The following is a 16,350-nucleotide window of genomic DNA, read 5'->3' as shown; positions in this document are numbered from 1 at the left end:
TATGAACAACTTCTGGCAGTAAAGCAAGAAAATGAGCCTGCTTTCCAGACATACCTTTATTTTGTTTTATTTTTTAAAATTTATTTTATTGCAATAAGAATGCTTAGCATGAGATCCACTCCACCCTCTTAACAAATCTAAGTGTACAATACAGTACAGTTGCTTAGAAGTACAAGGCTGAACAGTAGATCTCTGAATGATTCCCTATCATCAGAACACATTCAAAGCACATTCCAAAGAAATTGCAAAGAAAACAGGAATTATGTTGCCCACTGTTCTGATCGTTATATACCATATGTATCATAATCACAGGGGAACAAAAAGACCCACTGTTCATCAAGATATAACTACTTTCCCTTTCCAGTGGTGGAGTCTGGAGAAGACACACGGAAATGGAACTTCGCAAGGGGAAGGAAAAGAAGGGAGAACAGGTCATCAGCCTTGGACTTCATGTAGCTGACGAAGAAAATGTGCTTGGTGTCTGCCACGTCTTTGCATCCCTCAATGACACTTTTGTCCATGTCACCGATCTTTCTGGCAAGGAAGCCATCTGCCGTGTGACTGGGGGATGAAGGTGGAGGATGACCAAGACGAGTCCTCTCTCTATGCTGCCACGTTGGCTGCCCAAGATGTAGCCCAGAGGTGCAACGAGCTGGGCATCACCGCCCTCCACCTCAAAGTCTGAGCCACAGGAGGAAGTAGAACCAAGACCCCTGCACTTGGAGCCCAGTCATCCTCCGAGCCCTCGCCCGCTCAGGAATGAAGATCGGGTGGATGGAGATGTGAAGCTCATCCCCTCCGAAAGCACGCACAGGAAAGGGGGTCAACTGTGGTGACGTCTATGAACGGGATTCCTCAAATTATTGTTTTCTGTGAAAAAATTGCCTTTGTGTAAGAAAAAAAAAAAGAATATGACTACTTTCATTTCTTTATGTTTCCCTCAGCCATGTTAACAGACACACAATTTCTACACTGAAGCCATCATGCACGCTTTATGATGTATTTAGCTTTTATTTCCTGCTTTTATTTCTTTTGAACATTATAAGAGAAGCATTTAAATGTTTCTGACTATTCCCTGTTTGGGATTACTCATGTCACCCACCCCCTGTAGAAACTTCCAAACAAATAAAAGCTTCCAGAATGCAAACTTCTCAACTCTCATTATCATGCTTTACCTTATGGTTTGCATCCTACCTTACTTCAGGATGGGGATGTGTTTCAAGTCACATAAAGAAAAATGATTAATAAGTTACTTCCTGATTCATTTGATCCTTTGGCCAGACCCCAGGATGTCAAATCTAAGCCCACTTTCACATGCAGACTTACCAAAAGCAGTATGATCTGCTTGATCCAAAAGCAGATCAGTTTGATCCGCTTCCTTTACTCTGGACATTGCTCTCATGAATGAAATTCCACAGCAGTGCCTGCATAGGCACTTGGGTATAAGTTTATCGAAACATACACACAACAGCCTATCTCCAACCCAGAAAGGAATCTCAGCTATCCATGTTTGCCAAGTCTGACAGACAGTTCCAGTGGGTGATGACACCTGAGGAACAACTTCCTATCTGTTCCGTCTAGGACTGCATGCTCCATATCTCGTGCAAAATTCCAAAGCTCTATCTGAAAATTCTGAACACTACAGAGCTTTCCTTATCTCTGAGAGCCCAGGGGCCTGTGGAACCAGCACTTCCTGCATTACGGGAATAGGAAACACAGTGAATACGATTTCTTGAAGATGTTTCACATTATAGTTGTGCATCACCGAACCCCACAGTGTCTGCATGGAGGTTGATCTCCTCTGTCTATGGCAACATTAAAGTCTACGATGTACTCGCCCAGAAAATGTAAACGAAGATTCTTTAGGTGTGGAATAGATGCTGGTATGCTGACCTTCAATCACTTGAGAAACCTGATGGGGCTAGACTGATAGGAGGAGGAAGTTGAGGCGAAGGAAACGACACAGAACTTAAAAGCCAATTGTTTTAAAACTGCAGCATCTGTGGGAATGTGATTTCATACTCATTTTTCCATTACAGCTTTGTTCGCTGTGTTCTCCCCTTATTGCCCCTCCCTAGGAGACGATACGTTTACAACTTTATGGACCAAGAGGTTTTAACATTTATTTTACGAGAATGCTATTAAACAGATCAAAATTTGAACCTTTAAATCCAAAATATCACACACATATGGGAATAAAAAATATAATTCTTATACTGGAGAAAGCGGGCTGCATTTTGCACCTCACGGCCACTTTTTCTTGGCATTTTGTTAGCAATTTCCTGGTAGCAATTCTCAGTGAGGTGTTACCTGGAATTCTGCCAAATCGGTCTTATGCAATTTGTTACAATGACTGTAGGTCACAATCTTTAACTGCTGGCAGGTGTTCTGGGCTTGCCGTCGCTTGAGGAGCCCCAGTTAATCCAGTTTGGTACAATTCTTTTCTGTTTAGTTCCTGAAGATCCTTTTATATACTCTCTGAACCAGAACAATTAGCTAGCATGAGCTCACACACTCCAATCTCCATGCTGCTTAGAGGCTTGATTGTCAAGAGCTGAGGGAAACTTTTGAGAGCTCTTCACATATCTCTGTCTATTCTCAAAAGATTTTTCAGTGTATTTGTGAAAATAAAAGGAATGTCTTAGATAGCAACATGTCATCAAGGGTTACCTGACTGCTCTGTAACTGCATGTATTAGTCAGCTTCAGTAGCTATAACTAATATCATAGACTGAGCGACTTAAACAACAGACGTTTATTTCTCACACTTCTAGAGGCTGCAAAATCTAAGATCAAGGTGCTAGCCGATTCTTTTCCCAGTGAGATCCCTCTTCCCGGCCTACAGAAGGCCACCTTGACAAAAGAGTATCTGTCATCTGGGACGGTAACCACCTTAAGCAGTTATGATTTCAAGAAGTTCAAGAGCAACAGAACATTTGTTGCTCTTGGCTGCAAAGGTGTTGGGTGTTTCCCTGACATGCAGGATTTTCATTCAAAGCCCAGTGTCAAAAGATAGCTTATACTATAAAAGATGTTTGCGACGCAAACACTAGGGACAGATTGGCCCTTGAGGCACCTTCCAGAGTTGTGTCTGCCCAAGTTTTAAGAGTGGAGAACCAGGAGAAAGGGATGATTGTTCTAGTCATCTGGGGCTTCTGGTTCTCCCTTCTATTCAGTTATCCCCATCCACTGAAGTGACTATGCATTCTTGGATTCTCTCGCGACCTCCCCCTTTGGTGATGGGCTCTGCCTTCCTGGCTATCGCGTTGCCTCTCACTCCAGGGCTGCCCCCTCACTCCAGAGAGGACGCCCCTCCAGGCTCCAACTGGCCTTATGGTCACCACCCACTGTGTTTGGAGGTTAAGAATAGAAAAGAACACACCACACACACACACACACACACACACACACACACACACATTACTTGTCCAGTGTTCCCAATATTCCTGAGGTGGTTGTATTATGATATCCCAGTTCCTTTTGATTTTCATTACAACTGAACCCAGCTGATTTTCCTCCAGTCACCAAATAAACACTAAGTGGGCAGTCCCACTCCCTTCTAGTTCTATCAGACTGCCACTTGTCCACGCTAATACTAACTACAGCAAGTGACTAGGTTATCTGTTCTTTTGTACTTGTCTTTTATGATTAATGTTTAACTTAAGCAAGGGCTAACTTTTCTGTAAAGGGCTCTTCTCTCTGCACGGTTACAGGATTGTTGCGTATTGGGGAGAAATAAAGAAGTTCTATTACATCTCTTTTCAAAAGGTTTTAATTTTTATTAATATCCAGATAATGTAACCAGCTCACTTCTCCAGGTCCCTGTCCTTCTGATTGGAGGACTGTTGAATTCAAGTGGTACTATAAAAGAGAAAGAATGGCTATGGCCAAGCTCCCAAAAATAAGTGATTGCCTGGAATAACCTAGAAATGCTTAGAAAACTCCGAGGCACTATGTTCATGGCACAGCAGAATTTATTGCTCAAAACTCATTCCTGTCTTGCAGTCTAACCAGAGTCCCTTAAACTTTCACAAGCAGGAATGTCTTTTTCACGATTTAAGAAAAATCATAGATCTATAATAGGGAGATGTTGACTGAGAAAATATCTGAAATATTTGAAAATATCATAACATCAATTCAACATTTTAAGATACAATTGGATTTTATCAGTGGTCAAATCATCCAGATACATTTGAATAATGATAGCACAGATATGTGAGAAGCTTATTTAGGCTACAGGCAAAGCTTTTGTTGTTGTTGTTGTTGTTGTTTTTTAAAGATTTTATTTATTCATTCCACAGAGACAGCCAGCGAGAGAGGGAACACAAGCAGGGGGAGTGGGAAAGGAAGAAGCAGGCTCCCAGCGGAGGAGCCTGATGCGGGGCTCGATCCCAGAACGCTGGGATCATGCCTTGAGCTGAAGGCAGACACTTAAGGACTGAGCCACCCAGGCACCCCCAGGCAAAGCTTTTGTGACACATGTAGTAGACAACTGAAAAATATTGAAGAAGTTGTCTTTATTATTCTTTCCATATTTGTCTTATTCAGACAAATTATTTACCATTAATTTGAAAAATAATAAAACTCATAAACATATATAAGTCACACACAAACATCCTGATGTTTATGCCCCCTTTTATCTTCATATTTACTTCAACATTTATCTGATGGCCTGTAGTATAATTGTATGGCCTCAATGACCCCTGGAATATTTAACAAAAGACTCCATAATTGGAGAAACTTTCAAGTTCGCTTTCCAGAAATTGTTCAATCAATGATAAGTGTCTGAGATGCAAAAAAGTCTAAGATATTGGTTCTCAAATATTCTTTTTTCACCAGAGCTCTTCCTAGAAAACCAGTTTTAATTAGAAGCCCCAATGTAAACCATATTGTTGTGGAGGTGTGCTCATTGAGGAAATGTCTAGAAGTCTCCCTGCTCTCTTCTCCCTTAGAAGTCTCTGGAGAATATCAGAGAAACCCTCGCACCCTGAGGTGCATGATTTGAAAACATCAACCTTCCACCAAGAGTCTATTCTAGTTCCGCTAACCCTGGCTAAGTGATGGCTGGCAAATCCCTTTTCTAGTTTTTAATGTCCTCATCTGTTAAGAGACAAGTTAGAGTTAGATCTGTTAAGACCTTTTCTGTGCTAAATTATAAACTCTCTCACTTACGTCTTAATACTTTTACTTTCTTTCAGCTTTCTTTCCATTTTCTAAGAGGCTGAGCTTCTCTTCAAAACAGGGCCTGTCCCCAGTGAGACAACATCTCTGTGTCCCCAGGAGAGGTGGGCACCAAGGAGGCTGAGTCGCCATGCTGCTCTGTGGTTGTTGTAGGAGGACTGAGAACGAGCTTAACTTCTGGAGAATCTACTCCATGAAAGCCAGAAGCCAGGCTGGAGTCTTGGGAAGGAAGGAAGCCACGTCAGAGGTGTACTTCAAGGTCATGAATGGGGAGCCAATGGTGGAGAGCTTGGGTTTCAGATGAAATAAAGCCTTCAATTCCTCAATCCTTCCCATATTCAAATCTTTCCCTAACCAAGGAGAAAATGTTCTGGTACCTGTGAACAACCAACCAAGTACAAGAACATAAAGCTCTGTCCTTTGAGGAGCTGCCTGATAGCTGAATTCTTACCTACAATAATAGTAATAGTAATTTTAATATATTCTGTGTGCCAACCACTACCCATAGGTTCTTCACAAGTATTCACTCTTTAAACCTCACTGCAAGCCTTTGCTGTATGCATGATTTTTATTCTCAGTTTTTAGATGAACAAACAGATATGCAGAAGCTAAGTAGCTCCCTAAAGTCACAATGTTAATAAGGTAGAGCTCTAATTCAAACCCAGGACTGTCTTATTTGCTCTCTTCTCTCTCTTCTGACCCAGGAAGCTGACATTACCTCTTTGTCTTGTATCTACACATGGGGTTCTCTGTTGCTTTTGTTAGACTCCAATCAGTTATAAATCCTTCCTATTCTCAACACTTAAAATGCACTGTTGGAGACAATAAGCCATGATTAAAAAGGGGAACTCTGAAGCCATAGGGCCTGGGTTAAAATCCTGTGTAATTTTGGACGAGCTATTTAATCCTCTCTGCTTCAGTTTTCTCATCAGTAAAAGGAAGTTAAGAATTAGACTTACTTCAAATGATTATTTGATTTTGAAATTAAATAAGACAAAATATGAGAATCTGTTGCAATAGTGTTTAAGTATGTAACAGTGCATTCAATGAATATTAAGTATTATTACTTTCCCTGCTTATAAGAAACATATACTGCACTGCGTATGTTGTCGAGCTATATTTATAATGTCTGTGCCTATGGTTATCTGTACCAGTAGGGACTGGCAAGGCCAGGGTCACTCTGTCAGTGTCACTCATCACATTGTCATGTGATACCAGATACTCATTAAAATGCTGTGTGGGTGGTTGTCTTCGTCTGTTCAGGATGCTGTAACAAAAATACTATAGACTGGGTGGCTTAAACAACACACATTTATTTCTCATAGTTCTGGACACTGAGAAGTCTTAAGAACGTGGTGCTGACAGATTTGGTGTCTGCTGAGAGTCTGCTTCCTGGTGTATAGATGGCTGTTTTTGCACTATGTCCTCATTTGGCAGAAGGGGCAAGGGAGTTCCTGGGGTCCTTTTTATGAGGACACTGATTCCATTCTTGAGGGCTCCACCCTCATGACCTAATCACCTCCCAAAGACCCCGCCTCCAAATATATCACACTGGGAGTTGGGTTTTAACATATGAATTTGGTGGTGGTGGTTGGGGGGGGGGGGACAAAAACATTCAGTCTATAGCAATGATAATGATGATTATGGTATATTATTTTGGGAGTATATGGCCTGAATTTGTCCCTCTGAGACCATAATGGAGGTGGTCATAGAACAGAACTTTTCATGTCACAACTAGTCTTCACTTGTCTCCCTATGAAAGAGGGAAACGATTCCTGAGAACCCTGAGTTACAACAACCCATCTTGCACTCCTAGGAAAAATGGAACTGTTGTATTGAATTCAACAGATTCCTTCTCATCAAGAAAAAAACTTCATTTTCCTGCTAAAAGTGAGTTTGGAGGCCCTTCTTCTTCCACAGCAGAACCCAATATGTTCAATTTCAGCAGCTACAAGTGGTTTACTCAAAACTTGTGGTAGAATTATTTCCTACAGCAAAACTCATTTCAGCCTTTGTTTTCATTTCACTTCCAGGCTTTCACAAAGAAAAAAAAAAGTACCTTTAAATAGCCATATTATTATTGCTCTTTTTGTTAATAGAAATAACAAGAACACCACACAACAAACAAAATATTTTTCACATTCACTTTTCTTGATAGTCATGACAACCCTATGGGGAAAGTAATACAAATCCATCAGAAAACTCACTTTGTTTTCTCAGCACTCCAAGGTATTCTATCTTTATTTTAGGTTCTTTGCAGTAATGTGCGATGTGAGACCATCAATGACATTTTGCTAGATCTTCCTGTTTTTGGACATTTGACCTTTGACTCTCTCTGTCCTCTCACTCTCACCGGAATTGTCTTAATTAAAACTGCCTTGTGTCTTATCACAGCCTCAAATAGGCTTTTTTAGCACAAATCAAAACCAATTGTCACTCATTGCTGTCAAAATCCTGCTCAGCCTTCCAAGATTGAGGTTCGATCTTATGTCCTCCAAGAAGTTTATCAAATTTCACCATCAGATTAATGTCCTTGTCATCAAACTCTCACTGTCTTTTACTTACAGCTCTTCTCATGATAATATGCAGTACATCTTACTTGTATAATATTTATGAATATAATTGTCTCCTCAATAAGACCTTTGAGGACAAAAGCTCTAATTTATTCAGTTGTGCGATCGCTCAGCCCCAGCCTGGACCTTCCACTTGGTAGTACTGTACTACTGAAAGAACGAAAAGGTCATAGCACTAAAGTGCTCTGAGACGGTCTATTAAATTTATCAGTATCAGCTATTCTTATTGTATAATGTTAACAACATTTGTTCAATGTTAGTTCTTTAGAAAATACAGTTTTTATTTATTTGTGTGTTTTGTACTAAGGTCACTTTAATTGATCAAGTAACATAAACTCTTCCTTGCCCACAATTTCAGGTTGGGTCTTATGGAAACCTGTTTGTAGAACAAATACAGAATTCAAACTGTCCCTGACCTTCAGACAGATGTTTAGAAGAAAACAGGGAAGCTGAATCTGAACTGGGACAATTCCATTCACGGACCTCCTCAAATTAAGCAAACTGTGGTTAACTTGCAGGGTTCTGAAAGGTCATGCTAGGAGAGAATTGAGTTTTGAAAAATGGGGTCAATGATAAGAGGATAATGTAATTCCAATTTGTCAGGATAAAGAGAAGTCTGTCTTTTAAAACTGCGCTTTGGAGAAAATCAGTATTGTCTTCAAGTTATATACAGGAAACTTCAAGAGAAACTGACTTTAACAAAACCAAAATTAAATAATTCTTGATAACTGGCAGGGTAAGTATTATGTGATATTTGGAAGAGAAACTTATCAGGAAGAAATCTTAAGGCTCTGTTTGATATCTACAATTGGATGCCTATGGACATCTTACATGTAGTGTGCCCCGTTAAGTGAAAAATAAAGAACATATATAGTGATTTTTCTTCTGTACATGACAAAAGAGGAAAGAGAAATGAAATAAGAATATATATATATTCTCTCATTATGTGTACTTGCTCATTTATCAAAAAAAAAAAAGAAAAATTAACCAATAATTATAATGGTTAACTCCAAGGTTTCATGAGAATTAAGTAGAAGGGGTTGGAATAGGACTGAGATTTCTCTGTTGGTTTTGATTTTTGTACCATGTAAATATTATACACGATCAAAAAATAAAATTGAAATAAAAATGGTGAAGTAAGAGCGAGCCCTAAAATTAAATAAAAACAACAGAAATATAAACTTAACTGTATATCAAATTTATAGCAAAATCACATAAAAATTAATCTAAATAATTTTGAACACAGTACTCCGGTTCTGTATCTTGTATGGGAGTTATTGTAAAGGCAAGAATAATTGCAAAAAAAATCCTAAATTTTACTTATTAAGTTTGTTATGGTAGTGGTGTTGGTAGAATACTTATGAAATTATTTCTATGTGTACTGAGCAAATAACTAAAGATATTGATGTTTTGGAAACCAGGGTTCTAGCTGCACTAAAAGAGAGAGAGAGACAGAGGGCGATAACATGAGGGAGGTGAGGAGAATACTTTTGGGCTTGAATTCAAGATATCAGTATGACATAATGATTTAAAAAGTTACAGATCAAATGACACCACAGTAAAAATGAGCAAATGTAGCACCCATATTTTGTTTTCTAAATACTATTGTCTGCCAAAGATCCAGAGCTCCTTGCAGAAATGGCTGATTCTGAGTTCAGGACTGGAAAAACACAGGATGAGCATAGAAAATCCAGTTGTGTTAGAAAGCAAAAAGATCATCAAATACTGATGGGAACTTGACAAGAAGATAAAGAGGACTTTTCCTTTCATCAGTGATAGAGTAACAGACACCTAATTTACCTTCCTATCTTGAATAACTAGAAAGCTGGGATATACATATATCCTGAGATACATTCCTGAGGAAATAAACAAAGTTAGACCTACAATTGAACCTGCCTAATGCTTGAAGGAACTTTCTAGGCTGCGGCATAGGAAGGGGGAACCCAACAGGGGTTGGGAGTCTCATTAAATTGAGGAGAAAAAACTTATAATTCAAGGAGGTCAAGGCAGCCAGAATTTTCATAGCAAAATACTGGAGAGGAGACAACTGAGTTCCAAAGATTTGGAGAGGCTACAGCAGAATACTGTTTTGTACATGCTTTGGAAGAAAATAGTCCAGACCGAAAAAAAGACTACTGGAAAGCAGCAAGCTGAAGAATTCCTAGAGCTCAAATGGGGCTAAGAGTAATTTGTGTTTCCACCAGACTGGGGAGAAGGACCTCATAACACATGTGACACTGGATAGAATTCTCAGAAAGATATCATCTTTGTAGTGTGGATAAATTTGCCATAGACAAAAAAATTGTTCTTGCTCTATACCAACAAAACGTAATCCAAATCACGTGACGAATAAAATTAATTCCAAGTGCATGCCAAACAAGTTTTAACAATAGTTACAGGAATACAACAAAATACAGTAGTGACAACCTAAAAATCTCAAAGTCCAGCATCAAATAAGAAATGACTAACCATGCAAAGAAATAGTGCAATACAACCCATGTCTATGAAAAAAGTCAGTCAACAAAAATTTAACTCCAAAAGGCTGAGATGTTCAAATTGGCACAAACATTAAAATTGCTATTATAAATATGCTTGCTATGCATCAGAAGGTAAGGAAAAGCATGAAGATAATGAGCAGAAATCCCTAAGATGAAAAATATAATATCTGAAATGAAAAATATGCTAGATGGTATTAACAGCAGATGAACTGACAAAGAAAATGTCAGTGAACTTGAAGACATAGAAATAGGTGCTAATACATGAGCCACAGAGAAAAAAAACTAAAGAAGGAAGAGAAGAAGAAAGTGAAGGAGGAGGAAGGAGGTGGGAGAAGAGAAAGAAGAAGAACAACAAAACAAACAACTACAAGAACAGCTTGTATTTGCTCCGTGAGCTATTTAACAATAGCAAGCAATATATATACATGGAATTGAACTCTGAGGAGGAAGAAAAAATATTTGAAAAAACCATGGCCAAAATGTTATAAATTTATATATACATATATAAACACACACACATATACAATATTGTACATATATTAAATTAAATTATAATATATAATATATAAATTATTTATATAATTATATGTATTATAAATTATATATATTTATATATCTAAATCCACAGATCAAGGAACTCATTGAACCCTGAACATGATAAACCAAAAAGAAAACCACACTGAATCATATCATAATCTCATTGTTGAAACTAGTGCTAAAAAAAACTATAGCAACTGAAAATAAAACAAAACATTATTAACAGAGAAACAAGCATAAGAATTACAGTGGTTCCCTTGGCAGAAACTATGAAAGTTAGAAGACAAAGGAATGACATCTTTAAAGTACTGGAAGAAAAAAAGTCTAAAATCCTATAGCCAGCAAATATATCTTTCAAAAATGAAGCAACATAAAGTTGTTTTTAACAATGAAAATCCAGGCATACCTGCTTAGAAAAATAAAGAAAATTAAGTAGATGCGAAGTAACAGTAAATGTTTAGATCTATACAAAGGAATGGAAATGGCTAGAAAATGATATATTTGTGGGTAAATAAAAGAAAAGCTTTCTCATTTTTAATTGCTTTAAACATAATTGACTTCTTAAGGCAAATGTAGCAATTGCTGTTTAATAATACCTGCAGAAGTAAATTGTGGGATAACAATAGCACAAAGGACTGGAGAGGAGACATGGAAGCATATTGTAAAGTTCTTGAACGATTTGTAAGGCAGTATAATATTTGAAAGTAGATGGGACCAGTTAGATATGCACATTGTAAACTCTATGCAACCACTAAAAACAAAACAAAGAAATAGATGAAATTTTATAGGAGCCCCTTTGAGGGAGCTTCCACTGATTACATTCATGGCAAATTTGACAGAATAGACAAATAGAATAGTGTCAATAGACAAATAGAATAGTGACAGTACTAGCACATTGATTTAAAAAAAACCCATCAATTCATAGTAATGTTCAAAAAGGGAAAAGGAGAAATAGAAGGGAAGAAAGGAAAAGAGGAAAGTTGTTTTATAAAAGAAAGCCGATTAGTACATGCAGAAGAAATGACAGACTTAAAAAAAATGTTGTTTTACAAACCTAAAGACGTAAATGATAAATGAATACATGTTTCATGGAAGAATAAGTAACGGATTGCAAAACCACTGGATGAAATTTTTTCGAGGAACTAAATATTCATGTTTTACATGTTTACCCCACCAAATATTATTTATTAATTACAAAGATAATTTCTTTTTGAATAAAGAGCTCTGACAGAAATTACCTTAAACAAGTAATTAAATTTGGTATTCCCTACTAATGGGACTATTATGTACCATTTGACGAAATGCAGTGAGAAGTATACATCAACTTTGAAGTACTCTTGCCAAGCATTTTTAATATGAATCTAATCATGAGGAAATTATAGAACAAATTCAGAATGTAGGACGTTCTCCAAAACAATTGTCACGAATTACTTGAAAATATTAATGTCAAGAGAGAAAGCAAAAATGAAATTTTTAAAAATCCAAGGGAGTTGTCCTATATTAAAGGGGACAGGAGATATGACACTCAAGTGCAATGTGGGAACCCTACCTGGGAAACTGAAGCTTTCTAAGTATAAACAAGGGTCATGAGGTAGACAGAGGCAGAAACAGGAAACCAAGCTGGTTGTGTTCATTTCCAAAGCCTGGGCTCAACTTTTTGTCAGTATTCATGGGTTTTCACAAGCCCCCACATTTAGCTTATTAAAAGGTAGAAAAGAATTTTAAACATCAGTTTTCCAGAAGTGCCATTTTCACAATTCACCTCTCATCTCATCAGTGGGCCACAAAAAAACAAAACAAAACAAAACCCCAAAAACAAAAAACAACCCCCCCCAGGTATCCCAAATTTCAAGGAGCATGTTTATCTTAGACCACAAAAGTGACAGGTGATTTACTCCATCCTAAAAAGAAATTACAAATAAATAGAGACATTCTTTAGACCTAAAGATAGATCTAGAATACAGAGTCTAGCTCTTCATTTCCAGGACTCCAGTCATAGGCACCTACTTTTTGGATACCAGGAAGGAAGTGAGTTAATATGAAGCCAAGAAGGGCAATAACACAGAAGTAGAACATTTAATAGGAACAAAATGTGTCTGTAACCCCTGTCTCCATATTTAGCTCAGCTACCATCCATCATTTGCAAAGGAAAGCATGAAAAGCATCATGTTTGTGTTGAAAGGAGGAAAATGTGAGTGGCATACTTGGTAGCGAGGCTTGGAAGTGGGAGGCAGTGAGGAGCTATATATTATACCTGGAACGCAGGCGTACTGGTGCCAGCTTCAAAAATGGACTGAGAATAAGAAAGAGCTAAAATTTTAACAGAATCTGGAGCCTTTTGAAGTGTGAATGAATGAAATGAGATGTGTGAACATGCACAGACCCGTCCTTCTGTTCATCCGAGGAAGCTCCCAGCCTGCAGATCCCCAGATACCCGCAGAGGAAAAGACCTTCTGGATGAGGACACACTGTGGGTTTCCCTGTCAGAACAGTGTGGGGCACTAAGGATGTGTGTCAGCCTCCTCTCTGGCCAGTTTTAGATCTCTCAAGTGATTGGGCTTCCTTGGGTCCATGATGGAGCAGCCTGTGCTGTCAGGGATATCTTCAGACATTCACTGGCACATTCACAGTGTGGATGTATCTGTGAAACACATTTGGCTCTTTGTCTCCTCTTGATGGTTGCCTGCCGTTCTCAGCACTACTGAGGGTGCTCTGAAAAGCTGGAGCTGGCATCCTGCAAGCTTTTCCTGTGGGGGCTTCATTTGGACTAAATCTCCCTTTAGAATTTCATTTCCCAGAGGATCCAAATTGGAAGCCAAGTTGTTAGATGCAAAATCATCCAGTCCTCCAAGATGTGGGCACTCTGAATGCTTCTGATGAGAAGTGGGTGCACAGGGCATAGATACGGCATATGGAGAACAAAGGCTCTGCATGTTCGGGAAATGGGAACCTTCGATTCTTACATGTTCAATGAGTGATCCAAATATTAATAATTGTGTTTCTTCATGAAATTCAGTGCCCTTAATTCTTGTTTTATATATCAATCCTTTAATATAACTATTACTTTATTCATTTCTTAAGGCATTGAAGATAGTGCTTTTTAATTTTGTAGATGTTGCCTTGTAACGCTTCTCAAATACAGGTATCCCCCGCTTTTCGAAAGTTCACATTACACCACTCACTTTTACAAAAGACCTAATAGTACCTGTTTCTGCTAACCAAAAGGAATCTGAAGAGGAGTTTTGCTTTTACAAGAAAAGGTGAAAAGCAAAAGTAATGTTCAGAGTTTGTTTTGCAGAGAGCTGTTTTAGAGGCAGTGTGCACAGAGCAGTGAGAATGGCACTTCCAAGCTCCCTCCCCTGAAACTATACACTCGGTATTTCAGCGGCAAGCCGTCACAGCTTTGAACTGGGTCTGTGACCATTTGTGCTTTACCTCAATTAATTTTGCGTATCCATTAGCAAGATGTGACCTAAGCTATCTGAAAAACCTAAGAAAGTTTATGTTTTGGGTCTGGGAGTGCTCAAATATGTTTCTGTATAAATTAATGGTAATTACTGCTTGGCTTTACACCATTCCAACTTCTGAAAAGTTTTGTAAGAATGCTCCACTTTTGGATAGCGAGGGAAATCTGTAATTTCCGTTGTTCTCCAGTTGTTTTGCTATTCTGATTTCTAGCTGCAGAAATGCCAAACCCTCCCATTCCCATTGTGCTTTCCTTAGAGATCATTTTATTTTAGGACTGTGGAAATGGACCCTTGCCCTTAGTCCCATGTACATTATTGATGAGCTGGGACCAGACTTCATGATTCCCGACTCCTGGAATTAGTATCATCCCATGGCCCCACTCCCTTTGACAAGCTCTAATCCTCCAAGCCCCTCACACACACGTGGTAAAGAACAGGTCCTCTGTAAGCTCCTGCTAACTAAGTGAAAACATGGATATCAAGGATTTAATAATATTTATAGGAGGTTGGATGCATTTCCAGTTCTTCTCCCTCAGAACTGGGGGAGAGTTGTGGGCTATCAAAGCATCTCTTGGGGGAGTGGGGCATGAGAGGTCTACCAGAAGGCTGAGCAGTTCCAGCCTGAATGGAGTCAGACTACCAGGACAAAAACTTTGTTGCAGTATTGTTTGTACAGTTCTGGGCTCTGCTTGGAAGCTAACCAGGCATGGGTAGTGTTGCCTTGCTTGCTGAAAGGGTGGGTGATTTGGAGGCTGTGAGCCGATGATGAGCAGAGACCTCTAAGCAGAGATGGGACAGCAGCACTTGAATATTCACCAGAGCTAGCAGAGGTGTTGGGAATTTCTTTGGGCTTTTGCAACTACTGTGAGCAGCCATATCTTTGGAAAATGCAAGGGTTAAAAATGAATTCAGTGAAAAGGGAAAAATCTATTACCAGGAGGGCATCCTTTCCCTTTACAGGTGGACAGAGGCTGTGAGAAGGATTCTATTAGGGCCTCATAAAAACCAGTAATATGTGGTAAAGCTCTCTCGTTTTCCCTTGGTGGAGAAAAATATGTAAATACTCAATGAGATGTCTGGTTGTTTATAGTAGATGGGAGGTAAAGGTAGCATCTCCTGGAAGTGGAGGCAGGAGTACTGAGTGAGAATTGGGTAGTTGCACATCAGGCAGAGTTCTAGAGGCAGGTTTACCCCAAGAGAGAGATGCAGTGGGATAAGGAGACATCTAGGGTGGTGACATGGTGGCCACATGCTCTGTAAGTGGGGTTCTGTAAGTGACACAGGTCACTCAGCACTGAGGAGGTTTGCTTGGGCAGTGAGTCACTTTTGTTCTTTGGGACATAGTAACTTCTCATTACCTCTCATACCTTCTTCCTTCATCTTTTGGGTTCTTTTGAACTCTCTGACTTAGTGGCTCTTGACCTTGGTGGTATATTAAAATCATCTGGGACATTAAAAAATGATACCGTTAGTCTTATCTGGATAAATTCTTAATTCTTCTGAGGTTGAGCCTGGGTGTCATTATGCTTAAGGCTCCTCAGGTGATTCTAATACACATCCATGATTGTCAACAAAATAAAGATCTAAAACGCAGGGGAACCCTTCACAGTTTGATTCTGCAGGCCTGTGTGTATATATACATATACATAAGATTCTGATCAGTAAGACCCTTCCAGTAGACTTTAACAGCTTTCTTCACCAGACTGATCTTGATAAGATGCAGTTGAAATTCCACTCATAAGCCCTGCCACCTTCCTATGAGCACTTCTAACAAATAACAGATATGTAGAAAACTACAAATTCTGGTAGGTTATAAGGTACATCTTCATTATGTTCCTGGTGGAAAACTTCTTATAAAGGCCATTTAGGATTCATACAGCCTCTTTATGCTATGAAATGTAGGTGTGAGTTACCAAACATATCTGGAAAGAATTTCCCTTAGCCCAAGATTTCAACCCTTTAGTCTCTGATTTTCCTGAGATTTCTTGGGACACGTTATAGAATGGGACATTCTACTCCCACATTTTTGTTTGCCACTTCAACCCTAGATTACCATCAAGACATATCCTAATCATTAATACATGCAACCAACATG

The 16,350-nt window shown here is 38.8% G+C and overlaps 1 pseudogene; it reads left to right on the top strand.

The window, feature by feature from the left end:
* Positions 1 to 392: 392 nt before the first annotated feature.
* Positions 393 to 836, top strand: LOC123800433 (small ribosomal subunit protein uS11 pseudogene; annotated as a pseudogene).
* The last annotated feature ends 15,514 nt before the right edge of the window (positions 837 to 16,350 follow it).

The sequence above is a fragment of the Ursus americanus genome, chromosome 11 (assembly GCF_024610735.1).
Source record: "Ursus americanus isolate L20-20 chromosome 11, mUrsAme1.1.p, whole genome shotgun sequence".
Taxonomy (NCBI): domain Eukaryota; kingdom Metazoa; phylum Chordata; class Mammalia; order Carnivora; family Ursidae; genus Ursus; species Ursus americanus.
Note: the sequence above shows the minus strand (reverse complement) of the source record. Positions and strands in the feature narration are given on the sequence as shown.